At 40.6% G+C, this 20449-nt stretch overlaps 1 protein-coding gene across 1 annotated transcript in view; it reads right to left on the bottom strand.

Annotated features, from left to right (window-relative positions):
* The window catches only part of sgip1a (SH3GL interacting endocytic adaptor 1a), a 76938-nt gene that overhangs the window by 34473 nt on the left and 22016 nt on the right, over positions 1 to 20449 (bottom strand). The gene's annotated exons all lie outside the window — the stretch shown is intronic.

Here is a 20449-nt window from a genome sequence, read left to right as displayed (position 1 = left end):
GCTTGAGATATTATCTTAAGCCATGTGCTCACCAAGTAAAGGGCTGCAACGGTTAATCAGATAATCGGGACTAGTCAACGACAAAACGTTATATATTTTGATCATCGTAATTGTTATCTAGACTACACAGACTCTATAAGACAATACTTGAAAAAAGACAGCACCATTGTTAAATCACAAGGTCCAAAAAGAGAATAAGCAATTTCTGATTTTCATCACGAATACACTTTATTTGTATATATTCTCTATCTAGGAGCCTTGTGACGCCATATTTCAACCTTTATTTGGTTAAAAATGTCTTAAAAGTCTCAATGTACACTAGAAAGAATTGTCTGACATTAAAAAAAAATAACATTGAACCGCTGACTAGCTGACTACTAAAATAGTCAAATAAAATAGACACCCTAAACTAAGTAAATTAAGACAGTATTATGCCCAACATATGGATGCAGTACAAACATACTCCATTCAACATTTTAAAGTTTAAGTTTTCTCTCTTAATCTAAAAACTCTCGCCATCAGATTTCTTACCCACAATGAAAGCCCAGTTGTCTCCCTCCATTTTCATTCTGATATTTTCTTAACTTTCATTCTTCCGCCGCGTCTGGTGAAAACACTCTGATCCGACTGAGCTCATCGACAGCAGCGAATGAGAGAGGCAACCTGATGCTGGCAGTGCCCGACGACACACACACACACACACACACACACACACACATAGACACACACACATGGACACACACATAGACACACACACACACACACACACACATAGACACACACACATGGACACACATGGACACACACACACACACACACACAGACACACACACACACACACACACAAACACACACATAAACACACACACATAGACACACACATGGACACATACACACACACGGACACACACACACACACACACACACGCACACATAGACACACACACACACACACACACACACACATGGACACACACACACACACACACACATAGACACACACACACACACACACACACGCACACACACACACAGACACATACACATGGACAGACAGACAGACAGACACACACACACACACACATGGACACAAACACACACGCACACACAGACACCTACACACACATGGACACACACACACACAGACACATACACACACACGGACACATACACACACACACACACACAGACACACACACACACACACACAGACACACACAGACACACACACACACACGGACACACACACACACAGACACATACACACACACGGACACACACACACACAGACACACACACACACACAGACACATACACACGCACACACAGACACATACACACACATGGACACACACACGCACACACATACACACACATGGACACACACACGCACACACATACACGCACATGGACACACACACACAAACAAACACACAAACAAACACACAAACAAACAAACACACAGATACATGGACACACACACACACACACACGAGTATCAGCTGATGCATCTCAAATTCACACCAAACACCAAAATAAACCATGAATTAAACAAATAAAAATGCCATCTTCATCATCATTAATGCCGATATGAAAACCTGTGTCACGGTTTAAGAGTTGTGTTTCTACAATATTAATTTCTCACATAAATGAACAACAACGAATCCCTCAATAGTTTTTTTGAGCATCCCGGAAACTTTATTCAGACGACGTTATATCAATCCAGCAGGTTTAATTATCAGATGAATGTGAAATGTCTGTCAAATGAATGACAAAAGTGCTGAAGTATCACATTTTACCACTTATTTCAAAGTTTACACTAGAACTTTTTCATTGTTATTTTGAATCAGCTCTTTTTGTTGCATATTTTCTTATTATAAACAATATACTCAACATTTCGGTTTTGCATATCTTCAAAACTACATTCATGACATCTAAATTTCAATATATTGCCCACCTCTACTCAAATGATAGTAATAGTTTAGTTGTTTTTTGAATACAAATAAAGTTTGAGAACCTCTTGAACCAACGATTAACATTTTTTAAAATGTGCATGAAAAACACGTCTGTCACCATCTGCTGGCAAAAGAGCAAAAGTAGACTTGTTTGAGACGCAAAGAGCAACACATTTCTCATAAATATAATAAATATAGATGCTTAATGGAGCCAAAGAAAGTGCAGAAAGAATCAGAAAGAATGAGACGTTTAATGTGATTTCAGTGGGACTTTCCTAGATAAATAAAGATCAATAAACAAATAAATCACAAAGGCTACAATAATTTAAATAATATAATGCTCTATAAAACCCTGTAAACCACCAACGACTTTTGTAGTTTAGCAATTGATTTCAGTCGTGTCTGAACTGCAAACAAATACAACATGGAACGTCTTTTGTGAGAAATGCAAACTACTTTTCTTTATTTACTGTTTCCTGTCTCCATGGCGATATGCCGCGACAAACTCAAATAGGTGTAAGAAGAGAAAAAAACACACACAAAGGTCACCGAGATGCTTCGCAGGATTACACTGTGAAACCAAAGCAGTAACTTCTCCACGGAGACAAAGCAAGAGCCACGGGAAAAGCTCCACAGTGCAGCTTTAAAGGTCCCATAACATGCAAAATCGACTTTTCAGAGCTTTTAACCTTCTTACATTGCTATTTGTGCTTCATATATGTGCCCAGAGTGTTTTTTTGATTGATTCCCGCAGTGTTTAGCTATATTACAGACTATCTCCTTTCCTCGAATCTCCAAACTGACGGGGGGTGTTCACAGGACCGCGTCATAACCACAGGCACGCGTCATCATCATGAGACTACGTCACGGGTGGGCGGGGGAGCCAGATCGCTCTTCACAAGGGTGGGGGCGAATATCAAACCAAGCCGTCTGCATTTCCGGGTTGGTGAGGGGGTCCAAGGTCTGGGTGATATTTCTTAACTATTATGTTAAGGGTGTTGCACAACCCTTATTATTATCAAATATACACATAGGATAGACTACGAAACGTGAAAAAAAGCACGTTATGGCACCTTTAAAGACAAAGCGAGTCTCAGCAACAGACGGAACATCGAAACACTACTTTTGGTGACAATATTGAATCAATGTGCTTGAAAGTACACAAATATGTCGTTAAAAACATGAAATCTAAAGTGTAAAAATGCCTTTGTGTTTTTAAGATCGTACGTGTAATCAACAAGGAAGGAAACGGCGAGGGCAAACGAGGCCGTAATGATCTGATGACTTCCGCTCGCTGCGCAGAGGCCCAAGTGCTAACGGAATTAGACAAGCAAATGCAATTCAATAAAGAAGAGTAAACTGGAGGTCATACAGCCAGGCACGGAGCGAGGTAAACACGAGGAGACGTGAAGCTAACGGACAAACGCAGCTCCTCTACACTCTGTTTTACCGTAAATGAGACGTGAAAATATGTGACTGCGATGAGTTAAAAGGATGAATAAAAGACAGGTAAATCTGGCGTGTCTCACTCTGAATTGAGGCGTACGCGTGAATCAATCGCTGAAAGCCGCTGGGACGTATTTAATCCAGTTTAGAGAAAAGCACAGACGTCTTTCCTGTCCACAATGCAGCGCCTTTATGTGCACGTTTTTGAAAAAAATATGAACAAAAAAAAGATTCCACATTTATGCTAAAATAGGCATAAGTACATCCATCGGCGCCACAATGTTCTCGCTAACAGCTACAATATGCTAAGTTAAAATATGCACACAATTATCCAAAAGGCTACAACATGAGGCGACACGGACGACACACAGGCTCTTGGACCATCTCCTCAGCTTCTGGTTCCGTTCGTATGAATGCACTTCACAGGCTGGCTTAGAATCTTAGAATGAACTCCAACACAACTAGATAAATCTAGAACAATCATGTATAGTGTTTTCCATCTGTTATCGACTCATTTGCATATTCTATATTCATATTTATCTGTTTAATTATTTGGTCATTAGATCTTCATATACCACATTTGGTAAAGTGTTCATTCATTTCCAGAAAAGGGGTCAATGTCACGCTTACGTTCTCACAAACCTTTAGATCAACGAGCAAATTCATTTTTAATAAATAAATTGATTTAGATTTTGATGATAGAGTTGTTGCCGAATATACGGCTGGTGCCCCAATCTAGTCTTAAAATATGATATCAAACATACCCAGATTTATGGAGTGTGTCATGTTTGAAATCTTGAACAATTCTTTAATAAATATCAACCTTGAATGTTCCTTCACAAGTGGGAGGACATTCATACCTTACAGTACCTGTACTAGTAAGAATACCCCACGTATACTAGTGCAGCCCGTGCGAGGATGCATACGCAAAGTATAATACCCTACAATATCCTGTCTCCATGGGTTATTGAACGTAGCAGAAATAGCATTCTATAAACTGCTAATCTAATACAAGAATCACGTGCATTCAGAGCAAGTCAAATACAGGGTTTATGTTTTTCCCCTCCTTTATTTTGTTGAATGCGCAATTTCAATATACAAATTATACTCTGTTACAAATTGAATACCAGTATTTGGCAGAAAAATTAATGAAAAATTATTGCATATTAGATTTTCTTTGATTATAGTTTCCCAAAAACACTGAAAATATCCTCCAACAGGAAAACCGTCAGCGCGTTATGATTACAGCGTGGTTTGGCCCCGCCCTTCAATAAAGCATGTGATCTGCCCAAACACAAACACCTTCAAAACACTATAGTTACGTATCATTATCCCAAACTCACAGGCTCCGCCCCCATCGGACCCCGAGAGAGACGGAGCGGACTGAACTGACACGTCTCAAGTCTCACAAAGTGCAGCTTCACCGTCATTTAAAGAGTTTTTAAGAGAATACAAACCGTTATAATAATGTGTGAGGGAAACGAAAACAAGGAAAAGCAGCAGAGTCCATGATTTTTCTGTGAACAACAATACGTTTGTCAGCAGAGAGTGCAAGAACTTCCCCTCCTGGTGCTCTGAGGAGTCAAGCAAGGTAAATTAGGCAAAATATGATCTTAAAGCATTGAACAAAGCTTGAGAATATGAACTCAACTACACTAAAAGGAAGAGTTTCTGGATTACCGCTGTTTTTATTTAACCTTTTATTCAACGTACCAGTGAAATCTAATCAAACTATACAAGCGTAAACCAGTAAAATGATTGTTAATGATTAAACAAAACATAATTAAACTACAGAGGATTTTTTTTTTTGAGGGAACAACAGTACAACATGATGATAATGTTATGGGATATTAATATAGTGCAGTTCCTCTTTTAGGGTTTTCTGCAAACATCTTCCTGCAGCATTAGCTTCAATCACTTGTTTTGTCGACACAAAAATTCTATATTTTTTGTAGTATGTATCCTACTTCATGTACTTGAGCGGGCCGCCCGGTTAGGCCTTGTTCGGGAGCCATCTTTAAGCACTGAATCCTGGACCTTTTCCAACAAATGTGTTTAAAAGAAGGAGAAATGAAGAGGCTGACCGCAGTCAGCCCAAGCACTCAGCGCCTGAAAGAGGCACGCGTGCTGCTGTGCATCGTGAGCAGAGGACACAGCTGCAGAGAGGCAGAGAGGAGGAGGAGAGGAGAGGAGGAGAGGAGGAGAGGGAGGAGAGGAGGGAGAGAGGAGAGGAGGCGAGGAGAGGAGGGAGAGAGGAGAGGAGGAGAGGAGGGAGGAGAGGAGGGAGAGAGGAGAGGAGGAGAGGATGAGAGGAGGGAGGAGAGGAGAGGAGGAGAAGAGGGAGGAGAGGAGGGAGAGAGGAGAGGAGGAGAGGAGGAGAGGAGGAGAGGAGGGAGGAGAGGAGGGAGGAGAGGAGTAGAGGAGGAGAGGAGGGAGAGAGGAGAGGAGGAGAGGAGAAGAGGAGGAGAGGAGAGGAGGAGAGGAGGGAGGAGAGGAGGGAGAGAGGAGAGGACAGCACAAGAAGCACAGCACAGGAAGAGCAAAGAACGCCAAATCAAGAAGTTCAACATTCTTTTGAACAAAAAGAATGCAGGTGAGGTCGAGCTAGACATTAGGACTGAGACAGACAAATTAGCGACCAGCAAAAACAATTGGATTAAGAACCTATCAGATCGTGTTCTGACACAGGCAGAAAAGGAGATGCTCTCTAAAGGGCTCAACTTTTCTGTCACCTCGAAACACATCCCTACAGAGGACTACATCACAGCCACTGAAACTGCAATTAGAAACAACAAAATGACTGAATCGGAGGCTGCAGACCTGAGGTTACGTGTCACAGCGACCCTGAAGAGTGCCAAACCACCGCCTTCAAATATCACAGCTGAAGAGAGGAAAGCACTTTCAGCACTAGAAAAAGATCATAGTATCAACATCCTCCCAGCAGACAAGGGACGTTGCACTGTGATTCTCAACGCAGCTGATTACGAAGCCAAAGTCCACACCCTCCTCAAGGACACGACCACATACGAGCGCTTGAAAAGAGATCCGACCAGTGGCTACAAGAAGAAAGTGATAGACTGTTTACAAAGGCTGGAAAAAGAGGAAGCGATAGACCGGCCTCTGTATTACAGACTGTATCCTGGTGAAGCCATGCCTTGCATTTATGGCCTTCCAAAAATACACAAAAAGGAGGTTCCACTCAGACCCATAGTGTGCAGCACAGATTCCATCACCTACAATGTGGCCAAGCATTTAACAACTATATTGGCTCCGCTTGTGGGGAATTCGGAACATCATGTGGAAAACACGCACAACTTTGTGGATAAAGTGAAACATCTCCAACTGGACCCAGATGACCTCATGGTTTCATATGATGTTGTGTCCCTGTTCACCTGCATCCCGACCTCTGATGCAGTAGCAGCAGTGAGGATCAGACTGCAGGAAGACACCACCCTACAGGAAAGGACCAAACTGACACCTGAACACATATGTAAACTGTTGGACATCTGTCTGAACACCACTTACTTACTTGATTCATGGCTGTGCCATGGGCTCGCCCGTCTCTCCCATAGTGGCCAACCTGTACATGGAGCACTTTGAGAAGAAGGCACTGTCCTCATTCTCAGGCATAGCCCCAAAACTGTGGCTTCGCTATGTCGATGATACTTTTGTAACAATCAAGAAACAAGAGCTGGAAACCTTCTCTGACCACATCAATGCTGTGGACCCACATATTAGGTTTACAAGAGAAGACGCTAAGGAGAATCGCTTGGCCTTTCTTGATTGTTCCACGATCAGAGGAGAGGACGGGAAACTCCAAATAGAAGTATATAGGAAACCTACACACACGGACCAGTATCTGCTCTTTGGTTCCAACCACCCACTACAGCACAAGCTGGGGGTGATCAGAACCTTACAACACAGAGCTCAAGGTGTGCCCACCAGCTCAGAGGGCAAGAAGAAAGAGGAAAAACATGTCCGAAATGCCCTCTCAGCCTGTGGTTACCCCGCTTGGGCTCTCAACAGAGTGAAGAGAACCAAGAAGCAGGACAAAAGGGAAACTGAACAGAGAAGGAAGGGTGTCTCTATCCCTTATGTGTCTGGCCTCTCGGAAAAACTGCAGAGAACTTTTAGACAACACGAAGTCCCTGTTTATTTTAAACCAGGAAACACTTTAAGACAAAAACTGGTTCACCCAAAGGACAAGTTGCCGACTCAAAAACAGAGCAATGTAGTTTATTCGATCCAATGCAGTGAAGAAAGTTGTAAAGAACGTTACATAGGTGAGACGAAACAGCCTCTACACAAGAGGCTTTATCAGCACAGAAGAAATACTAGTTCAGGTCCACAGAGCGCCGTGCATATCCACCTTGAAGCCTCTAATCACTCGTTTGAAGACGGTGAGGTGAAGGTTTTAAGCAGGGAGAAAAGATGGTTTGAAAGAGGAGTCAAGGAAGCTATTTTTGTTAAAAAAGAAAGACCTTCTTTAAACAGAAATGGAGGGCTAAGGTTTAATCTTCCTGTTATTTATAATGGGTTACTGAACCCCTGGAAAGGTAGAGGACATTCAGATGCTAATCAGGTACTCAGGGTGGTTGAGCCAGGGTCTCACAAAGACAAAGAGGATTCTAATAGCCCATTAAGATTCTGAATAGGCTAGCTCGGTAGATACAAGGGGGAGTTTCTGTTGAAACAAACAACTCTTTCTACTTCAGGAAGGCTCCTCCCAATGGGCGGGTCTTACCACAGAACAGTATTAATATCGGAGTTCTCGACCTAAATTCTGTTATTGACAATGACTCTTGGATGAGAGTCGAAACGTCTATTTTTTCAAACTGAGTCCAGATGACTACAACTGAAGCTTTTTCTACCTATTCACCATGTTCTCTCATCTGTTATTACTTAAAATTGCATTTCAAGATTAAGTGTCTGTTCTTGGGTCTTGGATTTTATCAAATAAATGTCCTCAAAAAATGTGACTTATACTCCAGTGCAACTTATATATGTTTTTTCTTCTCTATTATGCATTTTTTGGCTGGTGTGACTTACACTCCGGAAAATACAATATTTGTGGATTATCTTGCTTTCTCATCCACAGCGTAAGACAAAGACATCCTTTTAGGAACAGGGCCCGTCACGTGGAATCGTCCCGTGACTCACAAAATGGCAGCTGTAACTGACGGGCACGGGAAAGGCGAAAGGCGCGGAAAACCTGGGAAACGCGCAGAGCCAACCGCCAACTGCCGACCGCCAACCGCCACCTACAGCCTGGTTTCTGCGTCTGTTAGCGCAGCACGGCGAGGACAAAGAGGAGACGTCCCCCTGTGTTTGCGCTCGGCTAAATTTAGACCCTCCGAAGGTCCAGGTGGTTCGACTGTTTGCCATCGACGGTAATGCGGAGCGCAACCGGGCATGAAATAAAAAAAAACGCAGAGGAATCGCGCTTTGTCCGAGTGCAGCGATTGGAAGGGGGGGAAAAAGATGGTTCATCGTTATGACATCAGCGGCGAGGAAAAGTGGGTCAGAGCCAGATTTCTAGTGCGGGCGGCGCAGGAGAGATAGTGTCAATATAACTGTCGTGAAATGAAGCAGTAAACGCACTAAATAAATACTTCTGAAACACCTCTGAGCGCTGTGGGGAGCGTGACCTGAGGTGTAAAGTGTGTTGATTAACCAATTAAAGAAGCACTTATAAAACAAACTGAATTATGACAATCATTATTTTACATTTTGTCCATTGTTAAAGCATAATATTGATCTAAAATGACTTAATAATAGAAATGGGAGCACCGAGTTATTGTTAAAAACTCTTGTAAGTGGTATTTCACTGTAGTACGCAGCACATTTTCATTTATAATATATATATTCTTGAACTCTACATATTTGACACTGTTTTTCTGAATTTTTCAAATAATAAGATGAGTTAAGGAATGTGGGCAGGGATAAGTGGCAGGTGAAAACAGACATTTTCTGTGAACCCACAGGATAAATGATAAAAGTGCTCTTAACTTCATCATTGTATTTATCATCCACTGATCCTAAAATACATTCATGTATATTATGTAACGTCAACCAAGTACGTTATAAAGACTTTCCCTCGTCATTATTTAATTCAACGTCTAAATTTGCTTGTTTCACGGATGTTTGAGAAAACTTGTATCGTCCTGTGTTTGAAGCCTGTAATACTGTAATACTGTAATACCGGCATCAGATTACTACATGTTGTATCTGTGCAAAATGAACAATAAATGAATAAATGCTCTAATAATATAATTAAAGGTCGCTGGTGGCTACGGGAAACTCCCACAAGGAAGATGCGGGGGCGGAAAAGGGAGTCAATGGACCGGTTTGTATTTATGTTTTTTGTAATAAAAATATTGTGGATTACAATTTAAAAAAAGTATAAAATCTGTAAAAGTTTATGACTCAATATCAGGAAAAAAAACATGATCCATTATGTCAACTCATGGTAGAGAGTGACACCAAGATTGACACCAATAATAAATTAAAGTCAAAATCAAAATCAAAATTAAAATTATGATAATAATACAAAAATAACAATAATAATAATAAATTAAAGCCGCAAGCGGCAATGATCGGCCCTCGCCACGCCGCCGCCGCCACGCCGCAAGAGGAGGGGGCGCTAATGCGCCCCAATGGTCCTTTTAGTACGCCTACTGCTGAATCTGTGACGCTGTCACATCTTCTCCCCTTTGTTTTACCATCAAAAAGCCATTTTATTTTGAATTCTTGGCAAAATGTGTGGCTTTGCCGCACAGACACCGTGACTCTTTGAATAAAAATGTGGATACCTTTTGATGGTCCACCCCTGAAGATGAGTCTCACCAAATTTCAGGTTAATATGTCTAACGCCCTAAGAGGAGTTCGTGAAAGTCTAAAGTGTAAACATGTTCTGGCGATTTCCCCATTGGAATAACATGGAAGGTTTCGGTCATCGTTACGGCAAAGCCATAACAATTATGACATGGGTCTCATTGACTTTTTTGATGGGGATGCCAAAATTGAGTTGTGTGTCAAATTTCATATAATTTCGCAAAACTAAATATTTAACCTCCATATAAAATCTGTAGGGGGCGCTGTGGCTCCAAATTAATTTATTTCACTTCAAGTAGGTTTAGGGCAAAGAGTTTAACAACTGATTCTAATTTGACGCAATTCAGACTTTATCTGCGCAAACGGCAGAAATGTTAAATTTGGGAGATTTCTGAAATTCTTGCTACAGTTTGCGGCTTTGCAGCACAGAGACCGTGAGAGGTATCAATGTAATTTGAATAACTTTTGATGTCCCACTCATTTTCACCAAATTTCAGCTTTTTAGGGCCAACGCCCTGGGAGGAGTTCGTAAAAGTACGACGTTTGGAAAAACTCCGAAGTCATGTTTAGCCATTTTTGAAGCAATATGGCCGACATTTGGTTGGGCGGACGGCGTTGCCGTAATAATATTTTTTACTTCTCTTGTCACCATCTACCTCTGCGCCAAATTTCATGATTCTACGATCAGATTTTTTTTGGGTCATTTCCCATCTCTCAATGCATTTTTGGTACATTTGGGGGCGCTGACGCGCCAATTTTTTAATTTTAGAAAAAGGAAATAGCCAGAATGTAGAGAGGCACGATTTTTAGAGGTGTGCTAATTTTTGTGACTTTTCGTCAATGTTCACTGGGTGAAAAATAGGGGGGTTGGTCCTGAGAAGAAGAAGAAGAAAGAAAGAATAATATTCTGATGCGAAAACAATGTTTCCCATTTTTCAAATATCATAAACTATACATTTTCAGAAAGCGCTCGCGCTTTCCTACCTCATGGTGTGGGTCCCTGGTCACTGACGGGTACTTTCGTTAATTTTGAGTGGGCTCCGCCCACTTTGGGTTTTTGGCCCTCTATACAGTAATAATGTTCAATTTTTGCATTACATGCTTATATGCACGGAACATGCAAGATATGGGGAACGTATTCGTGAGCTACTTAGCGCAAATGAGTGCTTTATATGGGGATGACGACCGAAGCGGTCGTCATCCCAATGTTAAGTGCTCGTTTAGTGCGAACTTTTGCAAGGGCTTCGCCCGTTTACAACGGTAATGTTCCATTTTCCTACAACTAATTAGTATGCACGGGGCGTGCATGAGTGGAGGAGTGCGTTAGTGAGTGTTTGGAAGTGGGCGAGCGCTTCGCGCTCGATTTCGTGCGCACTACGTGCGCACTTTCGCAGCCGTGCTTCGCACGGCCTTTACGAGACTAATAGGCCTCTCGCCAGCTTGTGGCGCTCGGGCCTAATAAGTAAGAACATTTAAAAATCATAATAAATAAATACAACACAATACATTTGAAAAATAAATACATCAGCCACTAAAACACATAGGAAATACTGGTATTGTTTTCAGGTTTATTTTTTACTTGTGTCAGTTTTTCTTTGGATGTATCAGTGTTATTTTGTTCTATTTAGTGTGTGAATGTGAGGTGGGGGTAGGGGTAGTTTTTTTCGTGTGTGTGATTGTATTGTTGTTATGTAACTGTGTGCAATTTGTTTTGTCGTCTATTTAAAAAAAAAAAAAAAAGATTGATGCCAAAGACTATATAAACTCTTGGTATATATCTTGGTAACAAACGTAACAAGCCAACAAACATAGGTCCACATTTCCTGCTTGGTACAAATGCATTCTTCTGCTGTGCATATGTGAGCAGACTTCCTTTACGGCCCTCGTCTCTTCCACCTCATTTCCTCCCAGTCGTTCTCGTCTCATGTCAATAGTGACCTCCTGCAGTCCCATCTTCAGGCTCCAAATAGCACACACAACGAGCGAGCCGTCAATGACTCCGCCGCAAAGCCAATAAAAGGCCTTCGCCGCGGTCGCTCTGAACAAAGATGGACTCGAGTGTATTTTTGTTTCACTATATCTGTCCATATATTGATCCGACTGTTCAGGGCTCCTCCTCCTCATCATCAAAATGCCCGAAATATGACGAGCAAAATTGGAATATCGAGTATAATAGCGTATAGCTATGAAATGCTACGAATAAAGCTGATTAAAAATAAAACATGAAAAAAGTGTGTTCAAATAAAGGTATATTTTTGCACCTTTGCGATTAATTTTACAGGCACTGATAATTAAACCTCATCTAATACTTATAAAGACATGTTTCAACACGTTTCTATAAGATGACCGTATTTTCCGGACTACAAGTCTTTTTTCATAGTTTTTTCCAGGGTGCGACTTATCCTTGGTGCGACTTATAGTCCGTAAAATATGGTAACTACTTCTGTTGTTCCTCAGATTTAAATAAAATGGCTAAAATGGATTAAAGTTAGTGATGTGTATTTTGTATGAAAAGAAGCATGTTTGCTTACTACAGATGAAAAACCTGTGTATGAATGAGTACAGTTGGGTTTTAGCTGTAGAATCTGGAAACTCAAACCAAGACTCATCTACAACTTTCTGATTGGAAGTGACAAAAATGAACATCTCAATATTTTTTGCATTACACCATTAACTACCGTATTTTCCGGACTATAAGTCGCACTGGAGTATAAGTCGCACCAGCCAAAAAAATGCATAATAGAGAAGAAAAGGACATAAATAAGTTGCACTGGAGTATGAAATGCGGTTACAAGTGTGAAAATAACAAATAATATCACATATAAGGCACTCCGGAGTATAAGTATACAAGTATAAATATAAGTATAAGTCGCACACCAGCCAAAACTATGAAAAAAGGTGCAACATATAGTCCGGAAAATACGGTATATACTATATATAGACAAGATCTTAAAAATCCATCAGAAATATCCAAAAATGCCCCTGTAAATGTCTCGTGAATGTCTCGGTTTAAGTTCAAGTGTCGCAGACTATGTGAATGAACCAAATTAGGGACAAAAGGACAAAAATGTCACTTTACCCTTTACGATGGACGTTTCGAGTTCTAATCATAGACAATATACTCTATATTCTAATTTGTCATGCCTTCAAAACAACATTTGCAATTATCTTCTTTTTCCTACCTCCAGCAGAAGAATTTAAAACATCTCGGCTACAGAGTGATTGTTGATTGCACAATGATTGCAAAAATGTCACAGAGCGTCGGTGAAAGAAAATGCAGTGAGTTCATTTCTCAGCACATCTGCAGTGAAAGTGGCTGACAGACATCAACATAAATCAACATAAATCATGATAAAGGTTGACAGTTGCAGGGCGATTTCCAAAAATTAATATTGGAGATGGATAGGTTTTGCAACCGTTTTCTAATGATTATGTTCAGACCAAATGAAGGAGAACGATCAGAAATGTGAGAAGATGTGCATGTCTTTGCTGAGGTTGAAGTATTGCACTAAAGACGACTAAAATGAAACATAAAGGTGCAGAAATCTGTTCATTTTCAGGACGTAATTTTGTTGCAGCAGCTTCATAAAAAGACAAAACACATTAATTATACTTTTACTTCTATCTAAATAACAATTTTGTAACATTTTAAGCTTATTGCAACTAATACTATGCAAAATAATTGTGGTTTTAATGTAGTTTTTGATTTAATTTCAGATGGGATCTAGACAAAAGAGGACTTATGCATGACTTTCTTACGTTTTAGTCTGTTCCATTAGTTTGTTTAATCATATAAAAGTAAATGAAGAAAAAAAAAAACTAAAATGTGCATGCTTTAAGTATTTACTAGTTAGACTCAAAAATAAAAGCTTTACATTGACAAACTAAGACTAAATAAGGGCTAATTTAGTTCTGTTGGGGAAAAAATCTTTTTTAAAAATAAGTGAAAAAAACCCCCAAAAAAACATTTCCGTCAGATGAAGAACCTTTGTGTTATTGTGATACATTTAGTTCTTATTCAATACCGATTATTGCTGTAGTAAATATTGTGATATCAATACTTTAGTGATATTGTACCGCTCTGGTTAAGCGCTGGTCTTAATACTGTAATTTGGCTTGTTTTTTTTTTATTACAAACGCTTCTCCAGAACAACAATCGCAGCACTCGTATCAACTTTATGGTCCAAGTCAAACATTTATCTTGGACACTGTGTGCACTTATCACTCTTTGGACATTTCCTTTACGACCCCGAGCAGCGTTTCCACCGGGGCTCATAAACTCTGAGTCTGGAGAAATTACACTCCATTTGTCTTAATGTGTTTCTACAGATCATCTGTGCTTAGTCAATGCGCTTAAGTGGATCTGCAATGATCCCTGATGCTGCAGCAGAATGTAATCAAAGTGTTTGTTACATAAAACTGTTTCCGCCACAATGCAAGACAAACAGTCAACAATATACTTATAACAAGTATATTCAGAAACACAATTATTATACTTTTAAGACCTTCTAAATTAAAAGAAAATTAAATGTATTTTGTCAGCTGTAATGTTGATGAACTAAAATAGCAGAAGAGGACAGAGTCTTTATCAGGAAGTATATTGTCTAATAACATATATATAGAAAATTGCTTGCAGTTTAAACTTTCACATAAGTGTATAAAATTCGAATGCACTTTTGTAGTTAATGTTACAGTTCATTCATGTTTTGTTCAATACTTAAACTACAAAATTACAAGCACGTTTTAACACGTTTCTGGTCGATTGCCGTAATATTGTCTGACTATTGTCATTGGGATAAAATGAAAAATAATATTGATACACATTTTGGTCAAAAAAGATGCTGCATCTTAGCGGGACCTTCCTGGTTAAATAAAGGTCAATAAATACAAACAATTAAAAATATATTGAAAGGGTATAATATCCATCAATCAATCCTTTATTGCCCCTAAATAGGGAAATTCAGTGCATAATGGCAACTACTTATATCACAATATTGGCAATAATCAATATCACCAAGAGATGTACTGTTTTTAAAAGGAAAACGTAAATAAATAAGATGATTTTATTCATGATTTTCATTATACCTTGATTGATTGAGCCTTGATTTAGTCACTGTTTAGTTTCTGTTATTTTTTTATTAATACATTAAGGCAAAAAAATTTCAAAAATGATTGTGTAAGAAAAGCATATTTGGCAAGCAACATTGCAATCATATTGTTTAGAGCCATTTTGCATATCACAATAATGTCCAATATCGTGGAGCCCGTCCCTGAACTGCAAAGCTAAGACTTGCAACAAAGCAGAAGATTGATATCAGCCTGGCAACATCTCCCACCCCTGCACCCAAGGGAACACAGGAAATTACTTTGTCCAAAGCAACAATTATGAAAATGAGGAGAGACGAGGCGAGGGGAGGAGGAAAAACATCACAAGATAAAGAGCAACTCCAGACAAAGGCATTGGTACTTAACGGCTTTTAATCGAGACAAGACCCTAAAAAGCATGTCCCAATTTTTTGTGGATTACATCTCCCCGTCCCGCCTCTCTGCTGTGTAATCTTAGTCTGGTTTAGGCCGGGCCACCCCTCCCATGTTCACACCCAGATTATAGGCCTGTGGGCAAGTTTGGGTTGCCAAAGAAAGACCTGTCCACAAAGTCTCTGGACAATTATAATGAGAAACCATCACCTCTACTCTTGTTTTCAGAGGAAATAATGGTACTTAAGGTTGGTTAGCGTCACTAAAACGCATTAAAAATAATCATATAAAGAATTCTGCTAAACATTTTTACTAGTTTTCCCTATTTTGCTCGTCTCATGAGGGAACAGCCACAATTCAAACACCTCTGAGGGGAAAAAAACATTCATTTCAATGTAGAAGAGCTGCTCTATCCTTCCCACTGTTCAACAACTAAGCAAACATGGATTTATTATCGTGACATATACGAACACAAAGGCTTGGAGAAGAATAAATTGACAACATTTGCATCCGAGAATGCTAACGGTAGCCGCACGCTACATGCTAAACCAATGCTAGCGCCGCCTGCTGCATTTTAACGTCGATGGAACAAAAGAGATGTCTACATCATCTGTCGAGGCTCATTTATGACTCAATTTGTATTAGTCATGGTTAAAAAACACATATAATCTCCAGGAAACTATGATGCATTGTTTGTTTTAATGGATTAGAGGTAATGCAATAACTGTTTCTTAGCAATCATACTGTAAACAAGGACCAAAGCTCGTCTAATTTACAAAATAGACATAATTTGACATTCGAAACATACAACAACACCTCTATTTTGTTAAAAAAGATTGTTTGAACTGCCTGAAACACTTACGTTCCTGCTTCCGAAGAGTGCACACGCTTTTTTGCTCGCTCCGCTTGCTATCGCTGCTTTCCTTATTTATTTTGCTTTTTAATCAGTTTTTGTCTTCCAAACATTTTTGCTTTAGACTTTTTCAAGTAAACCAAGGATTTTAAGAACATTTTTCCAGTTTTAACGACATATCTGACGCCAGCGACATGTCCGGGAGAAGAAGTGAGAAAGACTGTGAACGCTGTCGGAAATATCAACAAGAAATTAATGAGCTGAAAACACGGATATTTGTTTTGGAATCTGAAAAAGTTCTTCACGATACCATTCCGGTGTCAACCGACGGTAAGAAGAGCACACTTTTTACAAGAAAAACTGCTACTTTCAACCTAAACCGCAGTGACTCTGTGTCGTTTCCAAAACTGTCTAAAAACCAGAAAGACCAGGCTGTTTCTTGGAACAAACTTGGAGCAAAGCCTAAACGATACAAAGATAACGTGAAGTCACCTAAAATACAGCTCACCAACAGATTTTTACCACTTTCAGAGATGGAATTAAATGAAAAAAGGAAAGATGACGTGGCCAAAATACAGCGAGGAGGATCTGCCAAGGTCACGCAGATTGTTTTAGTTGGGGACGGCGCGATAAGTCACATGACGCATGAAAAGATAAACACACATTCTTTTCCAAGCGCCACTGTTTCTGAGATAACGTCACTCCTTCCAAATATTATGGCTAAGCATGGAGGAGCTAAACAGCTGATTGTGCACGTGGGTGCAGTGGACATGCGGCGGGAACAGACTGAAGTTTTGAAAAAAGACTTCTTGAAGTTATTCGACGTGCTTGATAAAATGGAAATCAAAACTTTCATAAGTGGACCTCTTCCAAACATCGACAGGAGGATAAACAAGTTTAGCCGGCTTCTTCAGCTGAACACATGGCTGTCCAAAGAGTGCTCCCCGAGAGGACTACACTACATTGAGAACTTCTATCTATTCTGGAAACGAGAGGACCTGTTTAAGAGAAATGGCCCCCACCTATGCAGAGGTGGAGTGAGGGTGCTGACAGAGAACCTGCTCCACGCTCTGAGGCATTGGACTGGGCCTGGACAGGGTCCTGAGCAGATAGTTAGAGAAGAGAGGAATGAGAGAAGAATTCCTGCTCCAGCAGCCAGAGACCGAGCCAATGTTTCAACATCAAAAGCACCACAACCTCAGCCTCCACCAAAGGATTCATCAGCAGCTGCTCCACCACCACCAGCAAAGGATTCAGCTCCAGCTGCTCCACATTCACCTCCACCGCCTCCAGCAAAGGAACAATCTTCAAAGGCCTTGGACCCATCTGTGACAAGCCCAAAAACATCCCCTACCTTCACACCAGCCCTGGGTTCCCCCTGCAACATCTACTCCCACTAAAGATTCATCATTCTCCTTCTCATCTCCACTCTCACCCATGGGCCTTCCCAGCCATTTTGAAAGTCTGATCAAATCAGGCATTAAGATGGCTCCACTCACGCCCAATATAGCAAGGGCTATGCCGACTACACCAACAAAAGCCCCACCACCCATCCCCCCTCGCCTCTCACCTGGTCCCAAACTCTCCTTGGCTACAAAAGCCCCACCACCCATCCAACCTCGCCTTTTACCTGGTATCTCCCATAGCTAGGATGCACTGGGTCTCAGCGTTGCCGGGACTTATTGTCACATTAAAAATCAAACCAACCCGGGGCCCTATGTAAAAAGAGCCCCCCCTAGTGCTATTTCTGTAGTCACATCATCACACAGATGGAAAAACAAAATGCGAGTCAGGCCCAATCTGAGAAATGTGATTCATATTCCCTGTGAAAAGATAAAGCCCAGTCCCACTGAAACTAGTCTGAAACTTGCTGTGCTAAATGTCAGATCCTTATGTAACAAATCTCTCTTAATTAATAATTTTATTTCTTCTTATAATCTTGATTTTATGTTTTTAACTGAAACATGGCTTGACAAAAACACAGGAAATGTAGTTCTGATAGAATCTGCTCCACCCAACTTTAAGTTTGAATCTGAAACTCGAGAAAACAAAAAAGGGGGTGGAGTCTGTGCTGTCTTTAGAGATGAAATAATTACCCGCAGGTTGTCTTTTGGGGTGTTTTCATCATTTGAGTATGTATCCTTTAAAATGGAGCTAAAACGGTCTCCATCCATTCTCTTCATTGTTTTATACAAGCCTCCCCAGCACTGCCAAAGTTTTATTGATGATTTTACTGAGATGCTTTCAGTTGTATGCACAGACTTTGATGGTTTGGTCATTACAGGTGATTTCAACGTGCATGTTGATAATGTTTGTGACAGAAACGCTAAAGAGCTTGATGCTGTCCTTGAAACCTTCAGTCTTACTCAGCATGTGAGAGGCCCCACCCACAGCAAAGGACACACTCTAGATCTCATAATTACAAAGGGGGTAAATATTTCAAATGTTAATGTGATCGATGTTGCTCTGTCTGATCATTTCTGTGTCTTCTTTGACCTGTCTGTTTCTCCCCAACCTCCGGTTGGTCCTGCAGTTGTTCAGAGGAGACACATAAGTGATGGCACAGGTGCACTGTTTATGGAAATGATAAACTTTGAAAATGTCTCATGTTCTAATGTAAATGATTTGTTGAACTCTGTTACATCTAGTGTTTTGAATGTTCTGGACACCATCGCCCCTATAAAGGCTAAAATGGTTAAAAATAAGCAGAAGGCGCCGTGGAGAAATGATGATTCGGTCAGGGCACAGAAAAGGGAGTGCCGCAGGGCCGAACGGAAATGGCGCAAGTCAAAGCTCCAGGTTCAAAAAGAGATTTACAAAGAAAAGCTGAACATGTACAACCTAATCTTATGTAGAACTAGGGAAAGATATTTTTCTGAAATAATTGGAAGCTGCAGTAACAACTCGCGTGTCCTGTTTGCCACAGTAAACAGATTAACAAACCCTCCAGCTCAGCTGCCGTTAGAACTCATTTCCACATCCAAGTGTAATGAGTTTGCATTATTCTTTAATGACAAAGTTCAGGGCATTAAAAATGCTATAAATCCCACAATGCAAAAAATTACCCTAAAACCACCAAGACACTTAGAGCTAACTCACTTTGCACCAGTAACTGACAAAACTGTCCATGAGATCATCACCAGTCTGAGTTCATCTACATGCTGCCTTGATGTGTTACCCACCAGATTTCTAAAGTCTGTGCTGAACAGTTTGTTAGCACCATTCACTCACATAGTTAACATGTCGCTTCAATCTGGAACATTCCCAATGTCTTTGAAAACTGCGGTCATAAAGCCTCTCCTAAAGAAGAGCAGTCTTGATGCCGCAGTACTGAGTCATTACCGGCCCATCTCTAATCTGCCATTTTTGGGCAAAGTCCTTGAAAAGGTTGTTTACCAACAGCTCACAGATTTCCTCTTAATAAACAACTCATTTGATGTTTTTCAGTCAGGTTTTAGACCTCATCACAGCACTGAGACTGCTCTTGTCAAGGTGACAAATGACATCCGCCTGAACACTGACACGGGCAAAGCCTCAGTCTTAATTCTGTTAGATCTGAGTGCTGCTTTTGACACTGTCGATCATGGGATCCTCTTACAGAGACTAGAGGACAGGGTGGGCATCACTGGCACTGCCCTAAACTGGTTAAGGTCCTATCTGGAAGACAGGAAGTACTTTGTTGAAATTGGTAGCTGTGTCTCAGACCACATGACCCTGACCTGTGGAGTGCCCCAAGGGTCAGTCCTGGGTCCCCTTCTGTTCAACCTCTACATGCTGCCGTTAGGTCAGTTGATACGCAGTGAAAATGTGTCCTATCACAATTATGCAGACGACACTCAGATCTATGTTTCACTATCGGCAGGTGACTATGGACCAGTAGATT

This window comes from Eucyclogobius newberryi, unplaced genomic scaffold, assembly GCF_026437365.1.
Source record: "Eucyclogobius newberryi isolate DKJ021-1_F unplaced genomic scaffold, fEucNew1.0.hap1 SCAF_9, whole genome shotgun sequence".
Taxonomy (NCBI): Eukaryota; Metazoa; Chordata; class Actinopteri; order Gobiiformes; family Gobiidae; genus Eucyclogobius; species Eucyclogobius newberryi.
Note: the sequence above shows the minus strand (reverse complement) of the source record. Positions and strands in the feature narration are given on the sequence as shown.